Source organism: Erinaceus europaeus, chromosome 1, assembly GCF_950295315.1.
Source record: "Erinaceus europaeus chromosome 1, mEriEur2.1, whole genome shotgun sequence".
In the NCBI taxonomy this organism is placed as follows: Eukaryota; Metazoa; Chordata; class Mammalia; order Eulipotyphla; family Erinaceidae; genus Erinaceus; species Erinaceus europaeus.
The window spans coordinates 209675516-209690003 of record NC_080162.1 but is presented as its reverse complement, the minus strand read 5'-3'; the positions used below and the strand labels follow the sequence as shown (position 1 = coordinate 209690003).

The 14488-nt window shown below is 44.2% G+C and overlaps 1 long non-coding RNA gene across 2 annotated transcripts in view; it reads left to right on the top strand.

Annotated features, from left to right (window-relative positions):
* Positions 1 to 14488, top strand: part of LOC132541340 (uncharacterized) — a 1018351-nt gene that overhangs the window by 566663 nt on the left and 437200 nt on the right. The window contains exon 4 of one of the 2 annotated variants that reach the window (XR_009552518.1): positions 11563 to 11643. The exons of the other annotated variant lie outside the window; for it this stretch is intronic. This is a non-coding gene — a long non-coding RNA (uncharacterized LOC132541340). Of the gene's footprint in view, positions 1 to 11562; positions 11644 to 14488 lie in introns of those variants that run through there. 2 annotated transcript variants of the gene reach the window in all.

Sequence of the window (14488 nt, the reverse complement as noted above, 5' to 3'; positions counted from 1 at the left end):
CCCATTCCCCAGATAAGTAAACCTGGATACCCATCTGCTATGGGTTGCCTTTCTACTTATGAAGAGGTTTGCCAAAGCCTCTACTGTTTCATCATGAGACAGTTACTCTGTCTCTGGAAAATTTTGCTCTGGGCCACACTTTATTTCCCTGACCGGGAACTTTGGTTTCTTGTGACCCTAATCATAGAGCTTGGGAGATGCACTGAGAGTTCTCCTTGGACTTTCTGAATTCCCTCTCCCATGTTTCCTGAGGAAAAGGACTACATTTTGCGCTGGGCCACAATTTGGTTCTTTATGACCGTGATCATAGACCTTGGGATATGCATGGAGATTTCCCCTGGGACTTTCTGGACTTCTTCTCGCATGTTTCCCATGGAGAAGGACTACTCTAATTTGAGGAGCATTCTCCAGTACCCTGGCAGTCCCCAAGAATGGAGACACGTGGTTAGTTCTACTCTCCTGATTGGATTCTTTCTTCAATGGGAAGACACTTTTAAAAATGGGTGCCTGCAATCCTGCAGGAACAGTCAGAAGCACCCTAAATGGAATTTCGAGGATCTTTTTGGACTACGACGCCCTCTGGGGACTCATGATGCTACATGGTGAGATCTGTTTCGTAAGAGAGTGATTTAAATGACTGAATTTTTGTATGACATTGACTTAAAAAATAATGCTGGATGCAGCCATGATTTCTAGAGACATCCAGAAACATTCCAAAAAATTGTTTTTCCTCCTTTGATTTCTTTTTTATGTCTTGGCATAAATCTGAAACATTTATTCCTGAAAACAGCATGAGTTATGGGTAGGCAGATAGTGCAATGATTATGTTAATGATTCTCATGCCTGAGGCTTCTAACTGTGGTTCTTCTGTTTACTTTTCCACATTTTATCGAGTTTAAACTGTTTAAACAACCTTAAAATCATACTAGAAAGGACTTCCAATTATAATGGAGTTATCAGTTATAGTAAACTTTTAATCTGCTACAAGTTTTATTTGACAAGTAAGTGAATTTAAGCTGTCAAGTCTTCACATGAAAAAGCATCTACTCAAATGGAATTCCCGGAAATCCATTTGGACCCCTGTTCTCTGACATCACCCACAAGATGGAATGACTACAATGCACCCACGGAAACCAATGATGTGACTTGGCACGACCTGAATAAACAGATTTACAGACTCCAAAGCTCACTCTCTACAGAAAAGCGGAATTCCAGTGGCTGACATTCCCCATCGAGACAGACGTGCAGCATTTCACCCCTGGCATTTTCTTCTGTGGTCATCTACTTTAGACTGACACTTCTATTGGACTTACTGGTACACCTCTTGGACACTTTACACAACTTTACAGCAGTTTCCCTTTATGCTGCTGGGTTTCTCAAAGACTGACTGTAGCCAGCTGCCTTAGGACTTTATAGGCATGTCCCCTCGCCTGCAGGCTCTGCCCCCAGATTCAGGAAAACCCCCCCTCACTAGGTCATGCCCACAGAGGCATGAAGGCCCTTTGAGGCAAGAGATGCCCACAGAGGCATGAAGCTCCCCCAGAGGCAATTGATGCCCCCAGAGACAAGAAATGCTCTTTCGCCTCCTAGGCTTTGCCCTTTGAGGCAGGAAACGCTCCCCTTGGCATCACACTGGTTCTTGCTACTCTCCTATTATGTTCCTCCATGTTTTATGCCAGTTCTTTTGAAAACGCCTGTATGATATAGGTTTCTGTTCACCCCGCACTCCTGATACTATGGCCATTAGTTAAAAAGAAAGGGGGAATTGTTGGTATGCTTCTAATTCTGCTTCTAAAAACCCCTTCTGTTTAATTTGGTTTAACCCCCCCCTGCTTAACACTATTCTATTTACATAACTAAGCATCAGCATGCCTGCAGGGCATTGGTTTAATCCCCACTGGTTCATGATGTCTTTTTGCTCTGCCCCCTGTCGTAGTACACCTGATTTGCCCCGGTCACTTTTTGCTCCACCCTCTCTATGTCACATCCTGTTGACACCCTACTTGGCAAGTATATTAGTTTAGCTTTAGCTTAGCTTGGTTGGGATTGCACTGTGTTCTACATGAATAAAGAGATACTGCGTACAGCTCAACCATAAGTCCCGGGTCGTCTGTCTCCCATCAGTGAAGCTCAGCCTGACAGTCATGCATGCAGTTAAGTGCACATAGTACTAAGCACAAAGACCCTCACAAGGATCCAGGTTTGAGCAGTGAAGTAGGTCTTCAAATGTCTATTCTTCTCTCTCTCTGTCTTCCCCCTTTTCTCTCAATGTCTCTCTGTATTACTCAATAAAGCGATTTATAAAATGAAAATAATTGGGACTTAGGAGACAGTATAGTGGTTATGCAAAGGACTGCAATGTCTGAGGCTCTGAGGTCCCAAGTTCAGTCCCTATCACCACCAGTAACCAGAGCTGAGCAGGGCTCAAGTCTCTCTCTCTCATAAATATTAAAAAAAAAAAAAAAAAACAGAAGAAATGGCTGCTATGAGCAGTGGATTCATAGTGCCTACACTGAATCCTAGTGATAAGCTTGGAGGAAAAGAAAAAGATGTCTATACACTATACTTATAATCCCTAAGTTATATATACCCATACAGATATGGAGAGAGATTATATGAATAGACTATAACATTTTTACTTAGCTTCCATAGTTGTTCTTACTCTCTGATATTCACAACTCCCTTCTCTGAAAATGTTTTAAGACTTCTCTGTAGAATGTAGACTTTTGTACAACTTGTATACAGATGAGAGCCAACTTTTGCAAGACTGATTTCTCCTTAGCACCATATTTACTGCCATCTCTGTTACTACCATCCAGAAAATTCTCACTTCTCAAAAGAGCACCTAATTGCAGGAGTTGGTTTTGCCCACACCTTGGCATCTTCCCAGTGCCCATATGTTTCCACTGCTCAGTCAAGGCAGATGGCTCAGAACATACGGCTGGAAGTCCTCTCTCATCGTGGAGATCTGTAACTGATAAGTACTTGAGAACATAAATTTGTTGTAGGGGTGTGGAACACACATTTGGTGTAGGGGTAGGGATCACATATTTGGTGTAGGGGTAGGGATCACACATTTGTTGTAGGGGTAAGGAACACAAATATTGTGTAGAGGTAGAGAACACACATTTTTTGTAGGGGTAGGGATCACACATTTGGTGTAGGGGTAGGGAACACACATTTGATGTAGGGGTAGGGAACACACATTTTTGTAGGGGTAGGGATCACACATTTGGTGTAGGGGTAGGGAACTCACATTTGATGTAGGGGTAGGGAACACACATTTAGTGTAGGGGTAGGGATAACACATTTAGTGTAGGGGTAGGGAACACACATTTAGTTTAGGGGTAGGGAACACACATTTGGTGTAGGGGTAGGGAACTCACATTTGGTGTAGGGGTAGGGAACACACATTTGGTGTAGGGGTAAGGAACTCACATTGGGTGTAGGGGTAGGGAACACACATTTAGTTTAGGGGTAGGGAACACACATTTGGTGTATGTGTAGGGAACTTACATTTGGTGTAGGGGTAGGGAAAACACATTTGGTGTAGGGGTAGGGAACACACATTTGGTGTAGGGGTATGGAACACACATTGGTGTAGGGGTAGGGATCACATATTTGGTGTAGGGGTAGGGATCACACATTTGTTGTAGGGGTAAGGAACACAAATATTGTGTAGAGGTAGAGAACACACATTTTTTGTAGGGGTAGGGATCACACATTTGGTGTAGGGGTAGGGAACACACATTTGATGTAGGGGTAGGGAACACACATTTTTGTAGGGGTAGGGATCACACATTTGGTGTAGGGGTAGGGAACTCACATTTGATGTAGGGGTAGGGAACACACATTTAGTGTAGGGGTAGGGATAACACATTTAGTGTAGGGGTAGGGAACACACATTTAGTTTAGGGGTAGGGAACACACATTTAGTGTAGGGGTAGGGAACACACATTTGGTGTAGGGGTAGGGAACACACATTTGGTGTATGTGTAGGGAACTTACATTTGGTGTAGGGGTAGGGATCACATATTTGGTATAGGGGTAGGGAAAACACATTTGGTGTAGGGGTAGGGAACACACACTTGGTGTAGGGGTATGGAACACACATTGGTGTAGGGGTATGGAACACATTTGGTGTAGGGGTGGGAACACACATTTAGTGTAGGGGTAAGGATCACACATTTGGTGTAGGGGTAGAGAAGTCAAATTTTGTGTAGGAGTAGGGAACTCACATTTGGTGTAGGGGTAGGGATCATACATTTAGTGTCAGGGTAGGGAACATATTTGGGGTAGGGGTAGGGAGCACACATTTAGTGTCAGGATAGGGAACACACACTTAGTGTAGGGGTAGGATCACACATTTAGTGTCAGGATAGGGAACACACATTTAGTGTAGGGGTAGGGAGCACACATTTGGTGTAGGGGTAGGGAAGCCAAATTTGATGTAGAGGTACAGAACACGAATTTGGTTTTGAGGTAGGGAACATACATTTTGTGTAGAGGTTGGGAACACACATTTGGTGTAGACTTGGTAGGTCAGGGAAACTTATTCTACTGGCAAGTCTGAGGCTCATACCGACTACCTCTTGTTTTGTATCGAAGGAACACTGGTCCATGCTCACAAGGATAAGAGGAAATAATGTCATACAGTACATTATTATGCCTAATATATAAATATCTCTATCCCACCCATGCAAACACAGGAAGAAAGGATCATGATCTTTAAAGAACAGGCCCCATATGGTACTCAGATAAAGTGGCCTGAACTGAACAGGTATATAAGGAGTTGACCCTCTCACCAGGATATATATATAATATGTGATATTTATTTACAAAATTACAAGATAACAGAGGCATGACTTTGAACTGTTCCACCACCAGAGTTCTGTACACCCATTCCCTCCACTTGAAGCTGCAGTGGTTCTCCCAAGGTTACAGATATGGGTTGACTATTATTTCTATAACTATCTGTCTATATTTTCATATATTTGCCCATTTTTTCCTATCGTCCTTCCATTTCCTCCTTTCTAAGTCACACCTACACTATTACTACTTCTGAGTGCACTTCTTTTTTAACTCTTCTCCACTGAGTCCTGATTGGAGTTCAGAGTCTTCTGGTCATCTTCATTTCTCCCTGTCTGGGAGTATGGACCAAAATTATTTTATTCACTTAAAAAAATTCCCAGAGTACTTCTGAGAGAGAGAGAGAGAGAGAGAGAGAGAGAGAGAGAGAGAGAGCTGCAGCATTGATTCGCCACTTGCAAAATTTCCCCCCCACAGATGGGGACCATGGGCTTGAACCTGGGTCTTTGCACATTTTAATATGTGTGCTCAACCAGGTGCATCACCATCCAGCCCCACAGATGAAAATTCTTTATGGGAATCAGAAGGTGGGGAGTTCTGGCTTCTGGAGTGGATTCTCTGCTGGACATGGGTGTTGGCAGGTGGATCCACATGCCCAGCCTGTTTCTATTTTTCCCTAGTGAGGCAGGGCTCAATACAAGGCCACCCCCTTATCTGGGGTTCTATTTAGGGAATTCTTGGATTCCCACACATATATGATAGGCCTAGACCTCGGACAGATGCACTGGTCACTTGCATCAGCAACGTCACCACAAGCCTTCCTGTGGCCCCTCCAAGACCTGCCCTCACTGCAGAGCAGCAATGGTAGAGACCCCCATTCTCTGACAGGAGGCTGATCAGCTTGCTCTGCCCCTTGATGAAGATGTGTCCTGACATGAGTGCAGCCTAGAATGTTCCAGCTATGACCATGGGCTGAAAGCTCCTCTCAGAGGAGACACAGGCTCCTGTGCAGAATGCAAATAGACATAAGCCCTGAGTCAGAATAAAGGGATTAACAGTTAATGGTATTTATATACTTTACTCATGTTTGGGAGCTACTCTCTGCCCTGATCCAGATTTCTAGTTCTGTTCTAAACTCTGACATCATCTGCACAGACAATAGTTTTAGTCCAGCTGCATATTAGCTATAAGGCTCAGGCAAAACTTACTAAAGTCATGGCTACCCTGGAGCATACCTAAAATAGATTTCCTGGATTTCCAACATGAAGGCCCCTAATTTCATCTGCTCTGTGCTGGGAAATTGTGCAGTCACATCTGCCATGTTGTCCCCTCGGGCTATTGCTAGTTCCCGTGAGAGTTGGGACATTCTTGGAGCGCCTGTTCCACCATGTTATGCCCTCAGGGCATTGTCTAATTCCCCGCCATAGTTGAAGTGCTTTGGTTACTCCTCCCCATTCCCATTCTCACGAGAGTTATTATCCTATCCTGGAGTGCTATGGTTACTCCTTCCCCTTCCCATTCTCGTGAAAGCTACTCCTATAAAAGCCCTTCTTCTTCCTCACCTCTCTCTCTTGCCAGCGCTTCACTTTGGTGTTCAGACACAGGAAAGGTTACTGCATGAGGAGGCCATTTTTGCTACCTCCACGTGGCCCAACCTGCTTCTCTCGTGCCCAACTCTGAAGTGCCAGCACAAATAAAGATTTGTGTTCCCTCTTTGCTACAGACCTCCTCTCTCTCTTCTCTGTGGCACAAAACAACATCTGGCGCCCAACATGTCCTGCATTCATGCCTGGCCTGAGGTCCAGAAAAGCCGCCCAGACACAGGTAAGTGGCAGCTGCCTGACTCTGCAGCCCCACGTTTCCCCCACCATAGGATTTTTCCCGTTTTACGAGGAGGTGCCCCAGACATTATATCCTTCTCTCCTGGGACAGGATCTCAATCTCAGAGATGCTTTAATTTTCGCTACACTGTGGGTTCTCATAATTATATTTGCTACTTACAAGATATGTACAAGGTGTTCTGCCGAAAGGTTAAGTGACCTTGAGGCTGAGATACAAGAGTTAAGAGATATGTGCTTACTACCTAAACACCCTAAGCAATTTGCAGTCAGCACCCGAGATATGTGCTTACGACTTAAATGACCTAAGTGATTTGCAGTCAGCACCCAAACTTCTGTCCCTGCAGACAAGTCTTTGGTTCCTTCTGCGGATTCCATGACCCCTTCACCTGCTGTTCCTGCAGACACGTGTTTGGCTCCTTCTGAAGACATGTGTTCGGTTCCTTCTGTAGCAGACATGTGTTCAGTTCCTTCTGCGGCTTCCATGACCCATTCACCCGCTGTCCCTGCAGACACGTGTTCGACTCCTTCTGCAGACATGTGTTCGGTTCCTTCTGCGGCTTCCATAACCCCTTTCCCCGCTGATACCTCATCATTAAGAGACCTTGTGGCTGAGATACAGGAGTTAAAGGATATGTTTTCAGCATTTAGAGACCTTAAGCCTTTTGCAGTCCGCCCCAAGAGCTCCATCCCCATAGATATGTGCTCAGTTTGCCCTGTGGCCACTACAGCAGCTTCTACTTCTGTTACTTACTTTTACCCCATGTCATCAGACCAAGTCCACATCTTCCCGGTAAATGTGGCCCCCAATAGACAAAACCCTCAGGTGTGGCACCCATACTCCTCCAAAGGGCTCAGGGAACTCAGACAAGCCATGAAGGAGGATGGAATTCACATTCCATGGACCAAGTCCATTTTAAGGAGTTTTTACCAGCACCTTAACACCCCCCAGGACTGGAAAGACCTGGCTTGTGCTGCACTCCCAGACCCCTTCTACCTACAATGGAAGGCCTGCTTCCGTGATGAATGCTCTAGACAATCGCAGGAAAATAGTGATAAACAGGTAGAATGGAATTTTGATGCTTTTTTTGGAGCAGGAGCATTTGAATCTGGAACTCAGCAGGCAGAAGCTAAGTTTCCAACTGGTTATTTTGAACAGGTACACATCTGCGCAACACAAGCATGGGAAAGGGTGACCCCAACCAATGTAGATTCTTTAGTTCCCATTAACTCTCTTCGCCAAGGCATTGATGAATCATTAGCGAACTTCATCTTAAGGGTGAGGCAAACCTTAGAGAGAAAGGTTTATAATCCTGAAATCCTCTCTTTCCTCCTGCGTTCTATTGTCTGGGATGGCATGATACCACAATTCCATCAGGTGTGCCTTAGTCTTAAACACCTACACCCAGATAATTGGATTTCAGTGACACAGGAACTTACATCAGGCAATTATGGGGCACCTGCTACGACACAGGTTTATGCAGTTACCCCACGTAATCAAAACGGGGCCTGCTTTCAGTGCAGTCGCCAAGGGCATTGGCGTAACCAATGTCTTGATAAGCTGTGACCATGCCTCCAGTTACAGCAACCCTGCCTCCAGTCAAACCCTGTTGGTATGCATGAGACCCCTTCTGTTTCATTTGGTTTAAATACCCCCTGCTTAACACTATTCTATTTACATAACCACTTCATTCTATTTACATAACCACTGTTAACAAGTTCCACCCTCCCTCCAGGGCATTTGTGGTTCAGTGATAAGATTCTCGCCTAATCTGCCCCCTCTTTGTCACACTCTGATTTTCACCAGTCACTTTTCTCTCCACCCTCTCTATGTCACATCCTGTTTCCACCTTACTTGGCAAGTATATATAAAGACAGCATTGTGAGTTTTAGAGTACTGTACTTTGAGTTTAGCTTAGCTCATCTTAGATTGTGCTGCGTCCTGCATGAATAAAGAGATACTGCCTACAGCTCAACCATGAGTCCCTGGTCATCTGTTACCCACCCGTGAAGCCAGCCCGGCGAAAACAACATAACCCGTCGAAAACAACAAAACCCGCCTCCAGTCAGGGCAACCCTGCCTCCAGTTAGAGCTACCATGCCTCCAGTCAGGGCAATCCTGCCTCCAGTCAGGGCAACCCCACCTCCAATCAGGACAACCCTGCCTTCAGCCAGGGAGCCAGAAGCCACGTATGGTGTGTCCCAGATGCCATAGAGGGTTTCATTGGAAGATATATTGTTGGTCCAAATTTCATAAAGATGGCACGCCCCTGAATGGTACAAATTTGGGGCCTGGGATTTTGTGGACCACTCCTGTTTTAGAACTAGGTCACCCTACTATGGCAGTAAAGATTGACAATATTCCTTTTAAATTTTTGATTGACACGGGGTCAGAAAAGAAGATTTTAAGGCAAGCAGAGGTTCCCCAAAATTGGGAACTCCTCCTGGGACCCCATATACATGGGATTCACTCATGTGGGAAGAGCCAGAAAGTTCTACTGGACACTTCCACCCATTGGTAGCTGATATTAGCACCAACCTATTGGGCAGGGATCTTCTAGAATGTCTTGATGTTATGATATCCACAGATGCCTCTGCAGAGCATAACACCCACTCCTGCGAGACCAGATCTAACCAGCACCTCCAATACTAACTGCCACTGTTTGTATACAAACTCCCTGCTTAGACTGGCTTTCTAATGAGCCTGTCTGGGTGGAACAGTGGCCTTTGCCTAGGGATAAGCTAGAAATTTTAAAAGAGCTCATCCGAGAGCAGTTGTCCTTGGGACACATTTGTCATTCTCAAAGCCCATGGAAAACTCCTGTCTTTGTAATTAAAAAGTGCTCAGGAAAATGGTGCCTCCTCCAAAATCTCCATGAGGTTAATAAAACCATGCAGGTCTGGGGCTCCCCCCAAAGGGGTTTGCCTCTTGCTTCTGCAATTCCCACAGGAATTCCAATCATAGCTATTGATATACAAGATTGTTTTTTCTCTATCCCCCTGCATCCGCAAGATTGTAAAAGTTTTACCTTCTCTGTTCCTTCTGTTAATAACGCCAGCCCTGCTGATACATTTGATGAGTGGCCAATAGTCCTACAATTTGTCAGGAGGCTGTTAAATCTTCCCTTTTTCCATATATCCATAAGGGCCTTAATGTTTTTCATTACATGGATGACGTATTAATATGGGGAAAATCATATACAGATCTCTCTGCCCTATGTGATTTTCTCATTCCTGCATTAAAGAAAAGCGGCCTTAATGTGGCTCCTGAGAAGATACAGCTAATTCCTCCAATATATTTCTTAGGTTCAGAGATTTCTCTAACACAAATTCATCCCTTAAAACCTAGTGTTACTTTTCCTTCTAACCTCACTCTTGCTTCTTTACAAAGTTTTCTTGGAAATTTAAATTGGCTTAGATAGTATCTTTATCTGTCTACAAGCTGCCTCCAACCACTGTATGACCTGTTAAAAGGAAACAAACAGCCCTCCTCAAAACGTAGGTTAACTCCCGAGGCCTCCTCGGCACTGGAAAGGGTTAACCAGGCCCTCCAGGACATGCACCTTGTTCGATTCTCCCCCTCCAACAATTTAAAGATGTTTCCCTTTATAACACAACCCATGCCACAGACATCCTTTACTACCCCCAAAGACAAATGGCTGTTCCCCTAGACATCATATCCACTGACTGCTTCCCTTAGACTTGAGATATGATCCTACCTCTTCATACCAATGGATACACTCCCCCTTCCTTACCTGTCTACTCTTAGTTGTGGGATCCTAGCTTGTTTTACTTCTCCTGATCACAATAGGTCCTATAATTCTTTTTTAAAAAATATTTTAATTTATTGAGAAAGAGAGGAGGAGAGAGAAAGATATCTTTCTGGTACATGTGCTGCCAGGGATCTAACTTGGGACCTCATGCTTGAGAGTCTAACACCTTATCCACTGTGACACCTCCCAGACCACGGTCCTATAAATTTTAGTAAGCTCCTGGCCTTTTTGCAACAACAGATTGATGCCATAAAGATGCAACCTATACAAACTCACTATCATAGGCTGGACATGGCAGAATATTGAGTTGCTGTGGAGGATTTGCCCCCTCCATCAGAACGTCCACCACGTGGAGGACTGGCTAGCCAATGACAGGTAAAAGGGAAACTAGCACTATCCAATCAACCTAAGACAGGGCACCTGGTACTACTGGGCAAAAATGACCAGGTGTTCCAATGACGGGTAAGATGGAAGGCTGATCCCCAACCTAAGACAGGCACAGTCCACCCTGCCACAAAACAAAGTCTGCCAAACATCAAAACATGTGCCCTCAAGGTTGCTATTGGCATGGACATAGAGTTTATGTTAAAAGATAGTTCCTGGGAATCGGGCAGTGGCACAGTGGGTTTAGCGCAGGTGGTGCTAAGTGAAAGAACTAGCTTGAGGATCCCAGTTTGAGCCGCTGGCTCCTCACCTGCAGGGGAATCGTTTCACAGGCGGTGAAGCAGGTCTGCAGGTGTCTCTTTCTCTCCTCTTCTCTGTCTTCCCCTCCTCTCTCCATTTCTCTCTGTTCTATCCAACAACCACAATATCACTAACAAAAACAATATAATTTCAACAATAAAACCACTAGGGCAACAAAAGTCAAAATGCAAAAAAAAAAAAAGGATAAGTTCCCGCTTCCCTACACCTTAGAGTCCTTGTTGAAAGATAAGTTCTTTTTCCCCATAAATCACCCAGGACCTTCCAGATAACAGCTGACTACCATGACAAATAATATAAAATAATAATAATAAATGAATAGGAAAGATACATCCCCCAATACTCAGTTGGCTAAGGCACCAAACCTCTTTTTCTATAAAGCATTCAAATCAGATGCCCTGCTAACCACGAGAAGCAGATTGTTTGTGTTTCTTCCACAGGAATCCTGGAAAAAACTATCTGGACCCCTGCACACCCTGACATCACCCACTAGATAGCACTACTACAGTGGCACACCCCCCCCCAAAACCCTAGATATCACCTGACACAGTCTGAAGAACCTGATTCACAGACTCCAAGGACAGAACTTTTTTTACTGCCTGTCTGCCTTTCCTGCTTCTGCTTTATCTGTCACGTTTTGGCGGTTCCAGCTCACTCTCTACAGAAAAGCGGAATTCCAGAGGCTGACCTTCCTCATGCAGCATTTCATCCCCTGCCATTTCTCCCCCTAGTTGCCTACTTTGGACTGAGACTTCTATGAGACTTGCTGGCATACCCTTTGGACACTTTAGACAATTTTACAGCAGCTTCCTTCCCTTCACATTGCTGGTTTTTCATAGACTGACCCTGAGTAGTTCATAGACTTTACAGACTGTTGCCCTGGCCATTAGATAAAAGGAAAGGGGGAGATGCTGCGAAATTGTGTAGTCACATCTGCTATGTTTTCCCCTCAGGCTATTGCTAGTTCCCAGAGAGTTGGGACATTCTTGGAGCACCTGTTCCACCATGTTTTGCCCTCAGGGCATTGTCTATTTCCCAGTGATATTTCGAGTGCTTTGGTTACTCCTCCCCCTTCCCATTCTCACGAGAGTTATTATCCTATCCTAGAGTGCTATGGTTACTCCTCCCTCTTCCCATTCTCGTGAAAGCTGTTCCTATAAAAGCCCTTCTTCTTCCTCACCTCTCTCTCTTGCCAGCACTTTACTTCGGTGTTCAGACACAGGAAAGGTTACTGCATGAGGAGGCCATTTTTGCTACCTCCACGTGGCCCAACCTGCTTCTCTCGTGCCCAACTCTGAGGTGCCAGCACAAATAAAGATTTGTGTTCCCTCTTCGCTCTGGACCTCCTCTCTCTTCTCTATGGTGCACTACAACAGCTCTGTTCTTACCTTTGGGTTCCTGTTTATTGGACAATTTGCTTTATATCTTACCACCTTTCAGCCACCAAGTTGCAGATGCTACCATGATGCCATCCTGACCTCCCTGCGCAGGCAACCTCACCAGTGTGTCCTGAAACCTCCCCTCCCCAGAGCCCTGCCCCACTAGGAACAGACAGAGACAGGCTGGGGGTGTGGGTCCACCTGCCAAAACCCATGTCCAGTGGAGAAGCGATTACAGAAGCCAGAACTCCCACCTTCTGTACCCCATAAAGATCTTTGGTCCATCCTCCCAGGGGAGCTTCCTATGGAGGAGAGGGGACAGAACTCTGGTGGTGGGAACTGTGTGGAATTGTACCCCTGCTATCTTACCATCTTGTTAATCACTATTAAATCACTAATACATTTTTAAACAATCATTGATAACCCGATGATAGTAGAGTGTCTTTGCATTCTAACTGACTGATAATGCATGGCATTAAATCAGTATAACTTTGATCTCTTACAGCAGATCCAGAGACTCCAGGGGGAGGAAGTAAGTGGGGTTTGAAAGGGAGTTGGGAACTTAGTGTCCTGTGGTGAAGGGAAAGGTTGATTTATGCAGCCTGTGCTGCACTGACACCTGTCACAGGGAGATTTAGATTCTCTGATAATAATAGCTTAGTAGCTCAACATTTCCACACTAAAGTGATCTAAATAAAAAATAATCAAAGATGAGCACACCTTCTATGCTGGCACCACCACTCCTAGAATTGAGGAAGTGAGAGGGAGAAATGGCAAGAACAATGAGCCCTGGAAGGGTTGCTTACCAGAGCCTGTAGCTACAGAGAACTCACCAGAAGCACACAGATTGCTGCAGAGCAGGCAGGTGTGGCAAGGGTGCTTTTATGCTCCTTAAACTTCTTTCCTTGGCCCTCAATAGCTGACTCCCATCAGCAACTAGAGAGTAAGGGAGCAGTAGGACACTATCTGTGTCAGCTTCCTCAGGAAAAGAATATGTCCTGAAGGAGTAGACTGTGGTTTGAGGGAGAAAGGTTGAAAATAAGCTTACCTCTTGACTCATGGTGTGCCCTTCAAGTCTAACATACATCAAGAGTCCATAATGGTATCTCAGTGCATGCTTACTTAATGGAAAATGGTCCGATGGACTAAGCTGGGCTTTGGGGTAAGCTAAATTATTGGTAACATGCTCTAGAACCCCATTCTGTCACTTTATGGCCATGGAATATTGAGTGTTATTTTTAAATTCTTTGTTCTGATTTCTATAACAGTGAGGTGGGGATAATGATTTCTTCAAAGTATTTGTAGAGAATAAAAGTGTGTGTTTTAAGCATAGGATGAATAAGTAATTTTATAAAGTAGTACTTTTTTATGTCCTTCTATTAGACCATCCATCCTTAATACTGTAACAATTCCACCAGGAATCTGTAGTCTAGAATATATAAAATTCAATGTTGAAAGTAACCAGCAAATATTTTAACAAACTGAAAAGTGTTAGAAACAATATCTCAAAATGATAGCAAAAGTAAAATAATGCTGGTTTCAAAGAGATTAAAGAAACAAACTTAAAGATTGCCACCATCTGATACTCCGCTCTTAAAACAGATTTTTTGATTTTTACATCAAAGCATTTTGAACAATCATTTCAAAACATTGTAAAAGTTACCATCCCAGGGGTGAGAAATGTGCTTCTAATCTCTCCCAGATCTGCTTCTCTCCTACAGAGTTATTTGTTGAAAATTAGAATTGATTATATCACTTTCCTTTCTTAAATCTATCTCCCAAGTGCCTAAAAGCACAAACTTTAAACTCCATAGCAAGACAGCCAAAGGTTTTCCCATTAAACTCTAAAGAACACTTTTAGGCCAATCTCCTAAGACTGCAAACCACATACTTGCTTCACCTAACTACACTTGCCAGTACATTTTCACGCTTCTGTCCTTTGTCATTTCTCTTGTCTATGTATCTCTTTGTGACTTATCCCTTACAT